Below are 18,182 nucleotides of genomic sequence, written 5' to 3' on the forward strand. Positions count from 1 at the left end.
TTCAGTTTCATTAAAAATAGACCTGACCGATAAACTTATGGATCTGCATGCATCAGTGAAATTTAATCACTTTCTCCGTGTCTCTCCAGTAAAGCCTACACTCCATCACATGCTCTAGTTTGGCTGCAGGAAATTCCCCATCTTGTTCCTCCATTTTTCAAGATTCCATTAGCATCATTTGACACCTGTCTCCAGTTTATCCCACCTCGCAGACATGTTTGGTGCTGGTGTACGGAAGAGAGGAAGGGGCTAGAACCCCAGAGTTGGGCCAAGGGTCATGTATCGGATCTGCGCCTGCACCTGTAAATGATTGAACTCTCAGTATTGTGGTCTCCATGGTTCCAAATGTGGTGGAAGTGGTTCCCTGGATGGGTTTTCGAGTCCTCTGATGCCACCAGGGCATGGTGCATTGTCCAATATCAACCACGTGTTACAGATTATAGTTTCTTGGACAATCAAGGACTTTGTGCTCATTTTATTCAACCATTCCATAAACTCCCCTAGCAAAAATACATGTTTCACTTTTCTGGTCTCTTCAAAAGTCTTTACATAATAAAGACTTAATGTAAACCTGATACGTGTTTATCGAACAGAAACACACCAATCAGACAGGAGAGCAAACCTGGGATTCTGGAAACTAATTTCTTGGATTTCCATCTAGGAACCATCTCTTCCTAGTAGTATGACTTTGAAATAGTCATTAACCTCTCTTGTGCTTCAGAGTCTTCATCTGTAAAATGAGGCTAAAGTATTCAGTGCATTCTGAGTTACTGTGAGAGTTAAATGAATTAACACATGCATTTGGAACCATGCCTAAAATAGAATAAGTGCAGTATTGTCACTATTAAGTTACATGGAAATTAGCTACTGTTTTAAAACCAAACTCTTGCACAAGTAGGGCACTGATGCTTTCACACCATTCAAAAGTTTCCATAGTTTTGGTTGGTAGAGTTTTCTTCCCTTGACATCTGGAGTTTGCCTCTGGTGCAGTATATGCTTTGTTTGCTTTTGCTGGTGGTGCAGACACGTGAGTTCACAGGACTCATTTTGTTGGTGTGCTCTCCTCATTAATGTCTCCCTGCACACAATTGGTCACACTCGCCCTTGGTACAGTCAGGTGCTTAAAATGTTTCCTTTGCAGCACCTCTCTCAGTAATGAGGGCTGAGTTCTTCCCTTTCTGTATCCCACCTGCAGTTCCCAGGTGAAACTGACAAGGGCAGCAGCTGCCCATGGCTTGTCCAGCCAACTGTGATTGTGATTCCTGGACACTGCCTGTCCTGCATGTCTGTCATTTTTCTGATCTGGATGAAATAAATAAAAATGACAGTTTCTAGTACATGGGATCATTTTACTGAAAGGAAGCTGGCCACACAGCATGTGTACCACCACCCTCGCTGTCCATGAGTTTTTAGAACTCAGTAAGTTACAGAGTTGCACACTAATGTATGCAATGCTAAAATCCAACTTCTTTCCACTCTGCCTTGTCCATTGACATCTTGACACCACCCTCTTTCCCTTGAGTTTATACCTTAGGCTAACTGTGTTAGAAGCTCATAGTTCTCTTGAGTAGAAAAGGTCCAAGGCTGAATTTTTCTTTGTGAGTGAAAAAACAGCTAAGATGTCAAAGGGGGACATGGAAACATGGAGTCACTCAGAACTGTGTTCAAACATTGGTACAACGACTTCTATCATGGGCATTAGTGAGCTTTAGTTTCCTTGTAGTTGGGGTTGTTTAGGAGGGACCTAGTAGCATCCACAGTGCATCTCAATAATTAAAAGACATTGTATTCAAAGTATTTGGAGATTATTATAGGATGAGGAACATCCATAAATAAGAGTAGTTTTGCTTTCCTTTCCTGAACTCCCAAGAGCTCATTTTACCTCCAAAGGAGAATGTCTTATCTATGTCACTTATTATTTTTTTTAACACTGTCACTGTGCTGCAGGAATGAAGTCTCACCTGTATAGGTTGTGTGCCTTTAGGCAGAGAAGGTATTGAAATTACCTCGGACTACAGAGCCCAGCCTTCCCCTGTTTGTCTGATTTCCTCTGAAATCACCTACTTATTTATAATCACATTCACTCTTCAGAATGTGACTAATCGCCCTATTGATGAGGGGTGATCCCACTTGCAACATTTTTTCTGAGTTCCTGATGTTGGCCCTCCATTCACCTCCCTGGAAATGTGGGGAAACCTGAAACTAGGATTTAAGAGTGTACCGCATCCAATGTTCCCTTCTGTCTTCTAGTCCCATTAGTTTCTAAAGCAAGTTTGAATCAAGCAAATGTAGGCTCTAAGATTCTAAAAGAGTGGCTTTTAATTTGGGCTGAGCAATGAAGTTGACTGGGAAGCCTTAAAAATACGAATGGCTGAGCTCCACTCTCAGTGCTTCTGATGTAATTGTTTAGGGATGTGATCTGAACATCCAGATTTTTGTGAACTGGGAGCAGTCATTAATCTAGGTTCCTTTGTGTTATCTTCAGGATTACTTGAATTCCCAGGGGAAACCAGTTCCTTTTTAAGTCAGGTAGTCAGGACAGTCTACCTATCCTTAGCCTTTCAGGTCTTATTAGACATCAAGAAAAGCCTAGATCCTTTCCCTAGTCAGACAATAGCACAATTTATATGTAATTTCAGTCATTCAAACATCCATTCATTCATCTCTGTGATCTATTTTAGGTAAGAGGTATTCGTTTCCTTCTTCATGGTAATGGAAGGTCCTTGGTGTATCATTTTTAAAGTTGATGTGATTTGGAAACCCTGGGCAGGATAGAATTACAGAGAGCTGACTTTGAATTGGTAAGTCTTAAGTTTGGAATCTAGCATCTTGGGCAAATGCCTTAAGCTTTTGGTGGCTCTACATCCACATCTGTAAAGTGGGCTTAATAGGGTTATACTGATGATTACTTTAAACTTAATGTGATACAGTTTGTGCAAATGTGCACATAATTTTGTCAAAAGCATATGACGCTTCTTGAAAATATGTACTATCAACTCAAAGTCCGTATGGATGGAAATATTTAGCCATTTTGGAGGCCAAATAGAATGTTTTCCAAGGAGAACAGATCAGAGGTAATCAATTGCTTCCTTTCAGTCTTGTGTCATTCATCACAGATTTACTTGACATAGCAAAACATCATATCATCCAATAATGGCCCTGCTTCCAGCTTCTCAGTAGGCCAATCACCCCCTTTGACAAACACATTTTACTCAGAAATGACATCCAAAATGCAGTGTTTTTCTTGTCAGCACGAATTGTGCCAAGCTTCCTAACTCCTGAATATTCTCAGTATTCATTACCCTTTTACTTGGTTTCACCCTTTCACTGTCAAATCACCTTATTTTATTTATTTAATAATCTGGCAAAGGTGAAAGAAATATTATCATGGGCTTCTGAGACAACTGAAATGTCCTTTACTGTCATCATTCTTGTTTAGATGACAGAAGCATCCCCTGCATGTCCTCGTGTGCATACGTGAGTTTATGTGTGGCTATCCAATATTAATTTCCTGAGGTGGACTTCAGGTGCAGCTCTGAGGTTAAATGGTCTTCCTTGAACTTGGATGTTTGTTGTATTTTAGGGGCATTATTTTAGATCAAACATTCTGAAAATAAACCCCAAATAAAATCTAGTCTAATTTCTAGTTGATCTAATTTAGCTAATGCAAATCATAGTTATACATTTAATGGTACTTACATTCTGTTAAAACTTTTATAAAGAATAATAATTAGCTGTCCCCCTTCTTGTTTGCAAGTACTTGGATAGGTGCCCCTTGCACTCTGCACTGTCTAACCTAGAAAACACCTCCCCCTGTCCCATAAGTACTGCTGTCTCTTCTCATTCCTATTAAAGCAAGTGTTTACGCCATACTTTACCTTCTTCCTGTTTCTCTTACTAAGTAGCTCCTGCCCTCGTTAGATCCACATTTCCCTCTAGCTCCTACTTTGTTTCTCTCCTCCTTTTCCAAGCCAGACATTTCAGAAGAACTGTCTGTGTGCTTTCTCCACTGCCTAAACTGCCCCGTTTTTACAAATTGTACTGAAAGTTTATTTTCCCATCACCAGTGAATTCTAGGCTTCTTTATTCTTTTTTTTTTTTTTAACTGAAAATGAAACTTGGGACCTTGTGCTTGTGAGGCAGGTGGTGGTATCACTGAGCTAAATAAATACCTAGCCCTAGGCTTGTTTAGTCTTAGGATCTAATTATTTTTTTTCTCATTAAATTTATTGGTACATTTTAGGTGTACAGTACAGTTACATTCATTATTGGGATCTTGTACCTTTACATGACAGGTCTTGGTTCTCATTTTTTCCCCTTCCCCCTGCCCCCCTTCCCCCCCTCCTCCCCTCCCCATCTACAAAAACTTTATTTCCATTTTTCCACTTTCTCTTACTCTTTTCTTTTCCCTTATTTCCTTTCCCCTACCCTTTCCACTTTCCCTACACCTTTAGCCCTTTTCTTCCTTTTACACATTGTCAACTATACCATTAGGATCTTCTGTACAATTATAGTTTTTCATACTAGAGAAACTATTTGGTATTAACGTGTAACTTATTTATTTCACTTAAGAGAATAACCTCAATATGCATCCATTTTCCTATGAATGACTAATTTCTCATTCTTTATCGCTAAGATTCCATTTTATAGAAAAATCACATCTTCTTTATCCATTCTCCAACTGATGGGCAAATGGACAGTTTCCAAGTTTTAGCTATTACAAAACTGTGCCACTATAAACATGGGTGCACATATATCACTGTGGTATGATTCTTTTAATTCTTTTGAGAAGGTACCCAGCAGAGGGATGGCTGGGTCAAATGGAACCTCTAGTCCAAGCTCTTTGAGGTATCTCCATATTGATTTCCATAGTGGTTGTACCAGTCTGCACTCCCACCAACAATGGAGAAGGGTTCCTTTCTCCCCACAACCCCACCAACATTTGTTATTGTGAGATTTCTTGATAGCAGCCATTCTTTGTAGGGTGAGGTGGAATCTCAGTGATGTTTTCATCTGCATCTCTCAATTTGGTTCTAATTTTATTTTTTTGTTTATTTAATTAATTAATTAATTTATGTATGGCACCCAGGGATCGAACTAGGGTCCTTGTGCTTGCAAGGCAGGCGGTAGAACTGCTGAGCTAAATCCGCAGCCCTAAGTTCTAATTTTAAAGAAAAATATTTCCACATGAAATCTCAAGTCCAAATCTCAAGTGTTTATTAGAATAATAATGACGTTTATGCCTCTCTTTCTAGCCTTCTATTTCATAATGTTTTAAACTTTTCTAGTTTTCAATTTAAAATTTATAGAATATTTGTACTGTAGTACAAGGACTTCTGGTATATCCTACTCCTCGTTTCCCTTAATATTAAATGTGACCATTAACATCTTATCAACTAAAAATTACATGGGTACCATATACTAAAAAAGCTACATTTTGTTTGTATTTCATTTTTTTTATTAGTTTCAGTTTCCAGTCCAAGCTACCACGCTGTACTTAGAATTTTAGACTTTTTTGGCTACCTCATTTTATTTGACAGCACTTCAGATCCTGACCAAATCCCTCTTTCATTCCTTGAAACAGTTTCTTCTTTTATATCTGCAACAGTTTTCTCTTCTGCCTCCCACCTCTCTGGCTGTTTTGTGCTAATTTCCTGTGCTGGTTTCTCTTCTAGCGTCGAGTGAGATTCTTCATGATCATTCCTGTCCCCTTTTCCTTGTATAGATTTCCCTCAATCTTTTAGGCAGCCACATGGCTTCAGATGCCATGACTATGCTGGGAACTCCAAATGCATATTTGTAGACCAGACTTCTTTTTGAAGCTACAGGCCCATACATCCGACTTAGTATCTGCTTTCATCATAGTACTGAACACAGTATGTGTGTCTGGAATCAAACACATTTCTTCCCTCTCCACACAGCCCCTTTCCTCCCCTACTCAATTGACCACACAAGCACATGGCATTTATCTTTCTTCTCTGACCATCCATACCCAGGTACACACACTTGTGCATTCTACATATTGACCAGATCTGTGTGGTTTTCTTTATTTTCATGGTTGCTAATTAAGGTCAAGCTACTTTCAGTTTGATTTAATTTCAGTGTACTTCTGGAGCCTAGGTAAAAGAAAATAAGTTACTCTCCCTGTTTAGAAGTTAGTCTGTTAAATCACACTATTATTATTCTCAAAAGTTCTTGGGGGAGAGAGACAAGATGAAAGATGCTTATTGTGCTGAACTTAAAATTTATTTTCCGAACAGAAATGCTTTCAAGTGAATGAGGTTAATTCTAGGATGGTGACCATAAAGCAGGTTTGTACAGGGAAGCTGAGATGTTGCTCATCCAGATCTTGTGTTTTTCACTTGAAAGTGAAATTATACCATCAATGAAGTGTGGACCAAAAGGATTAAGTTAGTCAAATTTTAGCACATTGAACATCAGTGTTGTCGTACATGCTACCACTTGGGAAAATGAATTCCATTTTTTCAACAACAACATCAACAATGACAATGCTTACCAAATTGTGTTTCTATAATACATATATGGTATATAAATATAATTTCTCCAATAAACATGGAGAACAAGCTTACAGTAATCATATCTTTGAGGCCAAGGGTTGTATTTCATAAAATATGCAAAATTAAACATAGAAAATGTATGCTTGGAAGTTATAAATCAGGCTGCTGTTGAAAATCTGGTGCAGTAGACAGACCAGCCAGAAATTTAAGCTTGTGATCACAAAGCACAGAGAGTATGTGGGGAGTCAAATTTAAGTGACTGCTTTTCTCTGACTAATACTTTTTATTCTTTGCCCCTATGAAAATTGGCTTATTGAAAAAAAAAACTTTGGAACTCAGAATGACCAAGGAATTAATTTCTGCTTTGGCTTTTTTTGTGTGTGAACCAACATTTTAACCTCTCTGCACTCCCATGTTTCTTCTCTTTAAGGAGGTGATGACGTTTATCAAGCTCACTTCTTAGAAAGTCAGGAGTATTTAATGGGTTAATGTGTGTATGATTTCCCTGGAACCTCTAAATTTTCTATACCGTTTGGTGTTGTGAGCATTATGTTCCCAGCATCAAAGAGTACTATATTTTGCTCATTCATAAGACTCCTGGCTTGAGTCTACAGTGGCCCACGTGAATTTGCCCTGTACTATGAAGTGGAGACAAAGGTGTGCTCTCAGTACTCCCCTGTCAGAGCGTTACCAACCTTTTAATGAAATTGCCTATCTGGCCTTGCCCTTTTGCAGTGGCAAAGTTTTTTTGACAGGCTTAATCCTCAAGCAAAAATAATCATTTTCTAAGTTTTGATGCCATATCCTTAGCACTTAGAGAAGACCTGTGGGCTGTGACTTTGGTTCCATGCAGAGGGTAGCTCAGGTGCTGTAGGTCATCTTCATGGATCACCCTATGTAATGAAGTGTCTAAGATCAGAAGAAAGATATAGGACAATGAACAGGGATGGGAGTGCTGGGCCTGAAGAGGAATAGAGCCAGGATTTTGAAGTCAGTTGTGGAGCAATTCTATTCAGAAGGCACACCCTATGGCCTTGCTAATTTTTTGGCTTCTCTGCCTTGATGAAAAGTTTATACATTTTAGAGAGCGGCAAAAAAATGGAACCATGCTATGTTCCATGTTGTGCAGACCTTCTCTCCTTCATTCCAGTGCCGTCTTAGGCCCTCATTTCCCCCTGAGACTTCTGGGTACATATGTCCTCACCAAGCACGCGCAATCTGTGGCACTTATGTTATGGCCAGAGCAGGGATGTCAGAGCTCAGTGCTTGGAAGGCAGGAACTTGTGTAACCTGCTTGTGAGTATGCATAGCTAACCTAAGTGCAAGGGTGGGAAACTCTTTTTCCCCCCTTCTTGGCACCAGAACATGCGACAGCAGCCTGTCCTGGACACCTGTCACAGCCCACCTGAGCCTGGCTCTGACTGTGCACCCATTACCGTACTCTCAGCACACCTGCTGCATTGGGCAGTCCAGAGTGCAGGCTCTGACAGCCAAGCATGCCTGCCCTGCTATGTTCCTCCTCCCTTCTCCCAGCCTCTTCAGTGCTTGGCAACTCAGCTCTCAGAGGACACATAGAGGATGCTCACTATTTTCTTTATCCTAACCAATTTAACTATTTCATTCTCAAATAGGGAATGGTGTGACGCAGATAAACCTTAAAGAATAATTAAGATATTGGTACTTTAAAAATAGGGAAATCGGAGCCCATAATTGGAAAGTCCCTTGGCCAAGGTCACAGTGTTAATTAATGACAGCTACATTTGTGTCTGTTCTGCTCAGCAGTCAGTGGCCTTCGGTCTATGTATCATGGTCCTGATGGAAGATAAAATGTGTTCTGGGATGTATCCAATTCCAGATAATCATCTTTATTAATAATGCACCATCATTTAAGTGTATGTGCCTAATGGCATTGCATTTATTTCCTTTATTGATCATTATTAATATTTCAGGGCTCTTTTATCTTTTCTAAATGCCTTATCATAAATGCCTCTTCATGTTTTAGCAATCTCCCCTTAAAAATGTGTTTTTAAAAACTCAGAAAATCCCGATAAATCTCAATTTATGCAATGAATATGGAGTAGATGCTTCTCAACTATTGTTATAAAATGACATAAATTTCATAAATTTCCTGGTGAGGGTGTTTCGTGTTTCACAGAAAATCATTTCAGGGCTAGATTGTGCTAAGGAAATACATTCTGCATTTCTGGTGGAATGAATGAAGGATTTATAGCTTCAGTTCTACATTGAATAAACTTACAGAGAACATTAAATATCCTTTACTTTGAAATTTCTCATACCCATCACTTTGATAACCTTTAAGTCAAGGATTGTTGATTAAAAATGCCCCATGTGCTGCCAACTCAAAATATACTCAGAATTCAACCTAGAAAGATTGTAAAAAGCTTATTTAAATTTTCAGTCTCTTCACTGCATTCCTACGAGGAATTTGAATAAACAGATTAGCCTTTCCACCTTGAGTTTACAATTAAAGATGATAACATTTTATTCAATAACAACCATGTGGCTGATAAAAGCCCACCATGCATATGGTGTCATCATAATTCACTTAAGATTTTGGTCCTCTTAACAATTTCACATAATGTTCTTGCACAGTATTCATGTAAAGCTAGAATACTTTATTTACTTCAGGGTCACAGTTCACCTTCAGTTTCTGGTGGTACATCTGATTATTCATTATTTATTTATATGTATGGTTAGTTGAAAGTTAGTCTAAGCATTCCCTTCATCCTGCTGCCCTATCTTCTCCACAGATTTTCAGTTTCAATCCTTGTGAGATCATTATACATCACAAAGTACAAATGTGTAAAAGAAAGGGAAAAGACACTTGAGATTGTCAGTCAGGATTGAGCTTTTTGAGCCAACACTCTGAGCCTTTATGCTGTAAATGTGATATTTGAATTCATGCTAAGCACCTAGTGCTAGAATATTAACCAAATGGATGAAATGTAATCTTCCTCCCACTTACTCTTATTTTAACTGACCTCAAACATAAATGCAAACTCAACCTCAGCTAGTGCATCTCCTATATGTAAGCAAATGTCATAAGGGAAAAAAAAAGATTTTATGTAGGAATTGTGGATTTCTACAGCTACTTTTGAAAAAGAAGTAACTCTTCGGTGACCATTTTGATCAGTTATTTCGTATTTGATCAGTAGGAAGTTCATATTATTGCTTTATAGAACTAAGTGATCTGAGAAAATGGTCCTTCATGAGATTAAAGTAACGAAATGTGTGTCCTGTCTCAGCACCTTTGTGCCACAATAATGTAACTCCAGTTGTAGGACCCACAAGATTGAGCGGCAGACATTTTTTATGTACCCATTTATTGTGTTCCCAAATGGACCCAGTTTATGCTGACTACTCCATCTATGAGCATAGAGGGTCAAAGAGTACAGATGGCCTGTTGAGGATGTCTAATTTAAGTTGAAGTAAATACAGCAATTCAAAAATTGAAGCCAGCATGTCCTTAGTGTTCTATTTGATGGCAGAATGAATGATTCATGTTCTTAACTTGTACAAGTAAAAAGTTTCAAATTTATGTTAGCCCTCAAACTGCATAAATAATATTGAAAAAGAGAATAATAACCATTCTGGAATTTGTTCCTCAAATTTCAATTTTATTGGTCTCTATAGTAATTCCTTTTATAAATAAATCATATTTTTTCATTTTTAAAATGTGTGTATGTACGCAGGTATTGTTTTGTTTTATGTATTCTTCTACTCTAGAATTTGAAAAGAATTTTGCAGGGAAAGGAGTCTTAAAAATAGTGAAAAGTGCTCAAGGTTAGGATACAATTAATATGAAAGAAATAACTATGAACCAATTTAAATTCCAATTTCCAAGATGGCTCATTATTTTGGTCCTTTAAGAAGGGATATTCTTTTTTTTTTTTTTGGTCTTTTGAGACAAGGTCTCACTATGTAGTTGAAACTCACCTGGAACTCACAATGTAGCCCAGGCTGGTTTCAAACTCACAGTGATCCTCCTGCCTCAGCCTCCCGAGTGCTAGGATTATACATGTGTGCCATCACACCCGGAAGGGATATTCTTTACTATTAAAGCAAAAGACCATTTGCTACTGTCATCTTGACTTCTAGTCAGATTATTCCTAAAATAATGCTATGTAAAGTGGGATTCTTTATTATACGTCTAAAATATAGTTGTAAGTGAAAATGAACTCTACATCAGGAAAATCAAAGTGAAGTGGAAATGTATTTTCCTGGCGACTTTGGATGTTTTCTGCTTGGAGAGCAATGCAATATGTTGCAGATACTGACTCTAATTAGCACGCTCTTGAAATATGGTTTCTCATTGAGCAAAATAGTCATTCCATGCATAACTGCAGTTTTAGCAATACCTTTTTGTTTCTGGTTATTAATTTGCATTTAACTTGCATCAAAGTCATTAATCTACTGAACCAACATGGTATACATAGAGCATTAACTTTATAAATGACACCATCACGCTTCAATATATTGGTGCTTAATGACATTATATCACATAAAAGACTCTAATTTCCTTGTACTTGATGTAACTGGTTACATTAGAATGCTAAGACTGTGATAGTATTTGTTTTTTAATTGTAATGAACTGACTAGTTACAAGACTCTTATAACAATGCTACCATTTTACCCCATTGTCCTTGCTATAAACTACATTGTTATTTTTCTTTTGGAAACATCAAATTTTCTCAATATTGTGACAGTTACACTACTGCTGATGTCTTTTAGAAGAGAGTGATTATACTAGTAACATCCTGCACCAATATTTTAGAAGGAACTATCTCTAAGCAAAAGTTAGTAGTATAACACTATCAAGATTACATTCATTTAAAAGTGGAAAAATTGAAGAAGATAAAGCCCTCTTTTCACAAATAGGCAGAAAGTGAATTTAAAACATGCTTCATCCTTTGTTTAAAATCCTTCATATTTAAAGGTTAAATAAATATTTTAAAAATTATGAGATTTTTCAAGTATTTAGGTGTAGATGAATCACCAGATTTATGAGATAATCCCTCAATAGCTTTCATATCCAGCTAGATTCCAGTTATCATCTTTGTGCTTTAATAAGGCTGTTTTTGTACAAATATGACCTAGTACCTAAATGAAAACAGTAATGTTTGGGATCAAGTTGAAGTACTTTTAGATGTTACAAGAAATATGTTCATCAGACCAAGACTTCAGCAATGATTGTGGTAGAATTGGTGAATGTTGCTAGTGTATGTTTTTACTTTTTCTGGTCAAAACACTCATTTGTTTTTCCTCTGGAGATTCTAACTCTTTAGTTGACTAAAGAGTTATTTTCTTGATTGTTGTCTCAGGTCTCTGCAAATTTTTATCTGTTTTTGAAAATAATTTTATACTTTCCTTAGCTATCAGAGAGTTGTCTAAGCACCTCCAGGTCAGAGGATTATTGGCTTGCCTGTGATTTCCTGGTCAATAATTGTATACATGAAACAAAGTACTCTACAGAGCTATTTAAACTGTCAATTGATCACACTCTGGACAAATTATCTTCAAATTTGCTGATTCAATTTTGTTTGAGGATGATATATTCTTATTTCATTTTAAGTTACTTTCCAAAATATAACACCTAAGAATAATCTGTGACCAGGCCAGGTGTGGTGGAGCATGCCTGTAATCCAGGCATTCAGGAGGCAGAGGCAGGAGGATCACTGCATTCGAAGCCAGCTTGGGCTATCTAGTGAGTTAAAGGACAGCCTGAACTACATAAGGAGACCCTGTCTCTTAAAAAAAAACAAACAATCTATGACCCATTCCTGACTCAGCAGAGGTAAAACAACACCATTCAGTTTCCTGGCCCCAGACTTCACTCTTGCATCTGGTGGGTACAATTTGACAGTGGTGATGTTTTCACAGGGTAATTTATTTTCATTTATTTAGTACTGGGGATTGAACTTGGGACCTTGCACTTGCGGGGAACATAGGCAGCAGAACCACTAAGCTAAATCCCCATCCCTCAAAAGAATAATTTAAATAGAAGTAAAAATATAGAACATGGAAAAATGTTATCTTTATGTTTATTTTCTTTGTACATAAATGTACACAGATAAATTCTATAATTTCTTTGTCTTGTCCATGGATATAATTCATATATATATATATATATAAATACATATTTGTAAATTAATTTCATGTTTGCATGCAAACAAGTTTGAAAAGTAGGCATGAAAAACAAGTTAGGAGAAAAAAAACCCACCTCTGAGCAACATTGACCACAGTGAAAAATGTATATAAATAGATATTATTGTATTACTACTGTGGTGTTCTGTAGGCTCATAATCCAATCTATATTTGTAATTCACATACCTTCTTTCAGTTCTTTGACTGATTCATGAAATTGGTTTCTTTGGGCTATCCTTACATACTAGGTTAAAGAAGACATTTTATTCGTATGTCTTTTGTGAGAAAAGTCTATTTGTTCTGTTACCTATTTTTTTTTTTTTTTTGGACAGGAAGAGAGGAATGAATGGTATTTATTAACAGTGGGAGCCTTCACCCTTCCTCAAGAATACCTCCTCCCTTGCCATCCAAGTGGGGCCATTGGCACCGTGTCCTGGAGGTCCTAAAATTCACCGAGTAGATTGGTCCACACAAATGGCCCCTAAACCCATAAATGCAAATGGCAGAACTTCAAAGAAAACAAAAGGGGGAAAAAAAATCCCAGTTTCTATATCATGTAAAATTTTCCAGAGCTGGCTGGAGAAGAGTAGAGCTCAGAGCCAAAGTTCGGTTGTTGCTTCCTCTTTTTCTTAGGTAGTACAGAGCTGTATCTGGAACCACTGTTAGAGCCACGGCCTGAACTGTGTACAGATGCCTTCCTCTTCTGGCTTGTACTTTGACTCTGTTCTTCCTCATACTTTCATGGTCCACTTTTCGGGCTTCTTCCTCCAGTTCATCCCAATCTTTGCCGCTCTCTTCTTCACTGCCCAAGGATTCCTTGGAATAGTCTGATTCTTCTGCCTGTGATGAATAATCTTCATCACTGCCCTCCTTCTTCTTCTTCAGAGTCATCCTCAGAAGGATTGAAAGTCTCATCTTCGATTTCAGACTCTGAGTTCCCTTCTTCAGCATTGCTCCCCTCACCCTCAGGTTCCAGGAAAGACCCTGCTCAAAGAAGCCCTCAGGCTCATCCACAATGGTCTTCATGATTTTGGTCCAGTTGAGGGACTGTACTCCTTCTAAGTACTTTAGGTCATAGGATTTCAGCCCTTCCTTGATGTGGTCAAGAGAGGCAACAGGAATAGCATTGATGATTGTCACTCTCTTGCTGTAGTCCTTGTACACAAATTACCGTATCAAAGTTCTTCAGGTGAAACTGGATCAGCTCCACTTTGTCTGTCACCACCAAAGGTGGCCATTCTGTAGCGTTGACCAGTGCACTACTAGTGGGCTGAAGGAGGCAGGTACTCCTGCAGGGAGCACCATTACATCCCAAATCCCAAAAAGGCACTTCAAATTCTAGTTCCTCCTTTGTTAGAGCTTGTACTTTCTCAGTGAAAAAAAATTTTTTTTTTGGTACTGGGGGTTGAACTCGAGTTCTTGCGCATGCAAGGCAGGCCACTGAACTGCTGAGCTAAATCCCCGGCCCTCTCAGTGAAGTTTTTAAAGGCATTTTCCAGTTTGTGCATCATTTCTCATTCTGTCTGCTCCGCATAGAGGTCATCTTGACCATGCATATGCTGGTGTTTCCCTGAGTCTGTGGTGATCTCCCCACGTCTTTGTTGAACCACACGTCTGTGTCATCTCTTCCCAAACACAATGGCATTCTTAAGGTGAAAATGCAAGACCATAATCATTTCTCCATCACAAGGCTGGAAAAAAACATATATAATACTATTGTCCAAAATATCCACTTTGTCTCCTCATACAGAAGTGAAGTGCAAACGATTGACATGGGCTCCCAGGAAGCCTTGCATCCTGTTCCGGGCAATGTTTGGGTGGATGTACATATTTTTCAGTTTGGGATTACTCTGCTTTAGGCTGATCACCAGTGAGCCTTGTTTCACGATGCCTTCGTTTTCTTTCTCTTCTGCTTCCTGAGTCTTGAAACGTTTCTGTACTTCTTTTATAATTCAGAAAACATTCTGAAGGTTCAAGGCTGGTGATGTCTGTTCTCCAGGCACTTTCATATTTAAATCATGGTATGTAATTTTCTTGACAAGAGTGTCTTCAGGGTTTGGAAAGATGTTGCCTTCGTTCTTGCCCAGAGCACTGCCTGGGCAACAGAAGTTGATTCACAAGTAAATATAATCTCCTTCCACAGAAACACTTATATTCTTGATTGTGGCAATGTGAAGAGGTGTTACAATGTCTAATATGGGCATTATTACAGTCTCATACTTCTTATCAATATAGATCTTCATTTCCCGAATATGTGGTCCGTTAGGCATCAGAGATGGGGTTTTATAGGACACATTTGATTTTCAAACCTTCTGAATCTGCTGCTCTCCCTTCTGTCCAGTTAGTCGCCTCTTTGCTTTTTCATTGAGTTGCCAGTTCTTTCTGATGTTCTCTTTGCTTCTCTTCTGCAGTCATTTTGTCTTCTTTCTGTAAGTAATGCTGCCTGAGAACCTCTTCCTAGAAGATCTGCTTCATCTTTCTCCTGTTCTTCCTCATCTTCGTTCTTTAGGAAAATCACCACATTCTTTACTTTCTTCTTTACAGAAGTAAAAACTGTAGCTGGTCCATCCTTATGCACAAGCACAGTGTCATCAATGAATAGAGCATAAGTTTTCCCTTCTGGTTTTTTCCCCTCCTTGTTAGTCAGGTCCGAGAACCCCAAATTGATGCTGAAAAGCATTCCTTTCTTCAGTTAGTATTGATTTTTACTATTGATTACTAGAGAGCCTTCATGGAATTCAGTTCCCATTCCAAATCCCAGATTTTTGGTGATTTTGTTCAGCAGCACTGGCTTCTGCTTTTTAACCACATCCATAATAGCATTATACACATCACCATGTCTTAATTCTTTTAGCAGTTCCCCCTGAAGCTGGAGCAAGAAGTTGTAATTTTCTTGAACTTCCTGAGAAGGGTCAACCATCAAGGTTCAAACAAGATTGGAACAGTAAGATTTGAAGCGAATGCCCATGGCACACGTGATGGCCCCAAAATGCATATGATTCTTGTCACTCACCACACTAAATGTGAGATTATAGGTGCTACCACTCTGAATGATAGGAGGGTAACACATTTCCACGGTAGAAGGGTCTGTCCTAGTAAGGTATTTTTTTTTCTCTTTAATGTCCTTTTCCACAGACTCAGCCAGTTTGCAATGCCGAACTTTTTCATCTGCATCAACTATGTCCATGACTCTTTCCTTGAAGAATTTGTTGAAGACCTCAGAGGTGATACTCCAGTGCTTTCTTAATTAGCTTGCGCTCCCCAGCCTCCTTTACAGCAATGGTATATGCTACAACTGCGCTGATATCTATTTTGTCAAAGCCCTCTTTGCTGAGGCAGTCACTCCAGCTTTTCATGAACTCTCCAGGGAATTTGTCTTTGCTGAACACTCCAATCTTCTTGCCATTCTTGCTTTCTTTAATGGCTTCAATCATTTTGTCAAAGCTGCTCTTATTACTTTCATTCTTTTCTCGTATGAGCAGTGTTATGGCAGGGGCTCCATTAGTGTTCTCATTGTGCATAGCGTTGGTAATCTGTTTCAAGAACTTCGCTTTTTTCTTGCTGACCATAAAGATGATTTTATCTTCACAGAAAGCCATGACTGTAACAGTTCCTAACCAAAGAGCCATGCCAATTATTAATTTCTCTTCTCTAAGGCAGTAAATTTGGAATAAACAATTTCTTCATCGACACCCTCTGAGACAACAATTGCATCAGTATTGGTATAATCATCTTCTCCTTTCCAGAGTCGATTTTCGCGGGTTTTTCGACTTTGCCACTGCCGCACACGAGGTGACGTTATCAAGTGACGCTCTGCCCCAAACCCCTCAGCCCCTCTGCAGGTTCTACAGAGCCAACTCTGCCCAGGCTGTGGCCCCCGGGTCTCGCGAGTATGGGAGACCAGACTTGCCTGCGCCCCCGCCCAAATAGTTTTTAAATGAGTTACTGTTTTTTTCCACATTGAGATTTTTGAGTGATTTATGTGTTCTGAATATTAACTCTTTGTCTCATATATATGCAGCTTGTCTCTTTACTTCTATGATTGCTTTGCAGAAACTTTTTAGACTGAGGTAATTTCAGCTGTTTTGTTTGTTTGTTTGTTTGTTTCCTGTGCTTTTGGGATCTTGTCCAAAAGTTCCTTGGCCACTCCAGTGTCCTAAAGTGTTTTTCCTGTTTTCTTCTGGTAGTTTTTTTTCACAGTTTCAGGTTTTACATTTAAGTCTTTATTTCATTTTGAGTTGATTTTTTTGGTAACTGATGAAACATCAGGATCAAACTTATTATTCCTGCATATGGACATCCTATTTATTGAAAAAACTGCTTTGTCTCTAATGCATACTGTTGTCACTTTTTCCAAACTTCAGTAGGCAGTAGATGTGTTGGTTTATTTCTAGAATGTTTCTGTTCCAGTGGTCTGTGCTTCTTTTCACAAGGCTTGTTTGATTAAACCTTTGTAGTATATTTTGAATGAAGTAGTACAGTACTTCCTGCTTTACTCTTTTTGCTCAAGAAGAATTTAGAAATGTGTGATTTTTTTGGTTTTTGCTTCTATATAGATTTTAGGTTTTTCTAGTTCTGTGAATCTTGTCTTTGCTATTTTGGTAGGGATTATATTGAATTTGTAGATCTTTTTGGGTAGTGTGTGCACTTTATCAATATCCATTATTCTAAACCCTAAACTTGTGATGTATTTCTGTTGTGTGTGTTTGTGTGTGTGTGTGTGTGTGTGTATACACTTCAATTTCTTTCATCCAAACTTGTAATTTTCACTCTAGAATTCCATCATTTCTTTGGTTAAGTTTGTACCTAACTAAGTATTTTATTTCATTGAGCTACTGAAAATGGGATTGCCTTTTAATTCTCTTTCAGGTTATTTACTTTTAGCATATAGCAACACTATTAAGTTTTGAATGTCTTTCAAATGAATTAAATTCATTTATTAGTTCTAAGAGTTTTTTATAGGGTCTTTGGAACTTTTTATATGTAAGATCAGGTCATCTAAAAATAATGACAATTCAACTTCTTGGATGCTCTTTCTTTCTTTCTCTTTCCAGGTTGCTTCTAGTTAGGATTTTCAATACTGCGTTGAATAAAAATGTTAAGAGTGAGCATGCTTGTCTTGTTTCAGATCTTAGAAAGAAAGCTAACAGCCTTTATTCAATTTAGTATAATGTCAACATTTTATTTATTATATATTGTCAAATATACTCTATATGGCTTTCAGCATTTATCAAAACAACAAGAAGACATGTGATTGGCCAACAAGTGTATGAAAGAATGTTAAACATCACTAAACATCAGGGAAATGCGAGTCAGAATCACAATGGAATATTACTTCACCCCCAAAAGAGTGGCTGTTATTAAAAGGACAAAAGATCACAAAGGGTGATGAGAATGTGGAAAAGAGGGAACTGTTGCACACCACTGGGGAGAATGTAAAGTAGTTCAGCCACTATGCAAAATAGTATGGCAATTTCTCAAAAAATTAAAAATAGAAGT

General features: G+C 38.0%; 1 protein-coding gene and 1 pseudogene across 1 annotated transcript in view; one reads left to right on the top strand and one right to left on the bottom strand.

The window, feature by feature from the left end:
• The window catches only part of Nrg3 (neuregulin 3), a gene marked incomplete at its 5' end in the record, with an annotated part of 1,020,825 nt that overhangs the window by 226,262 nt on the left and 776,381 nt on the right, over positions 1-18,182 (top strand).
• On the bottom strand, positions 13,231-16,644 carry LOC104865816 (annotated as a pseudogene).

Source organism: Fukomys damarensis, unplaced genomic scaffold (genome assembly GCF_012274545.1).
Source record: "Fukomys damarensis isolate Sample0158 unplaced genomic scaffold, DMR_v1.0_HiC HiC_scaffold_1, whole genome shotgun sequence".
In the NCBI taxonomy this organism is placed as follows: Eukaryota; Metazoa; Chordata; class Mammalia; order Rodentia; family Bathyergidae; genus Fukomys; species Fukomys damarensis.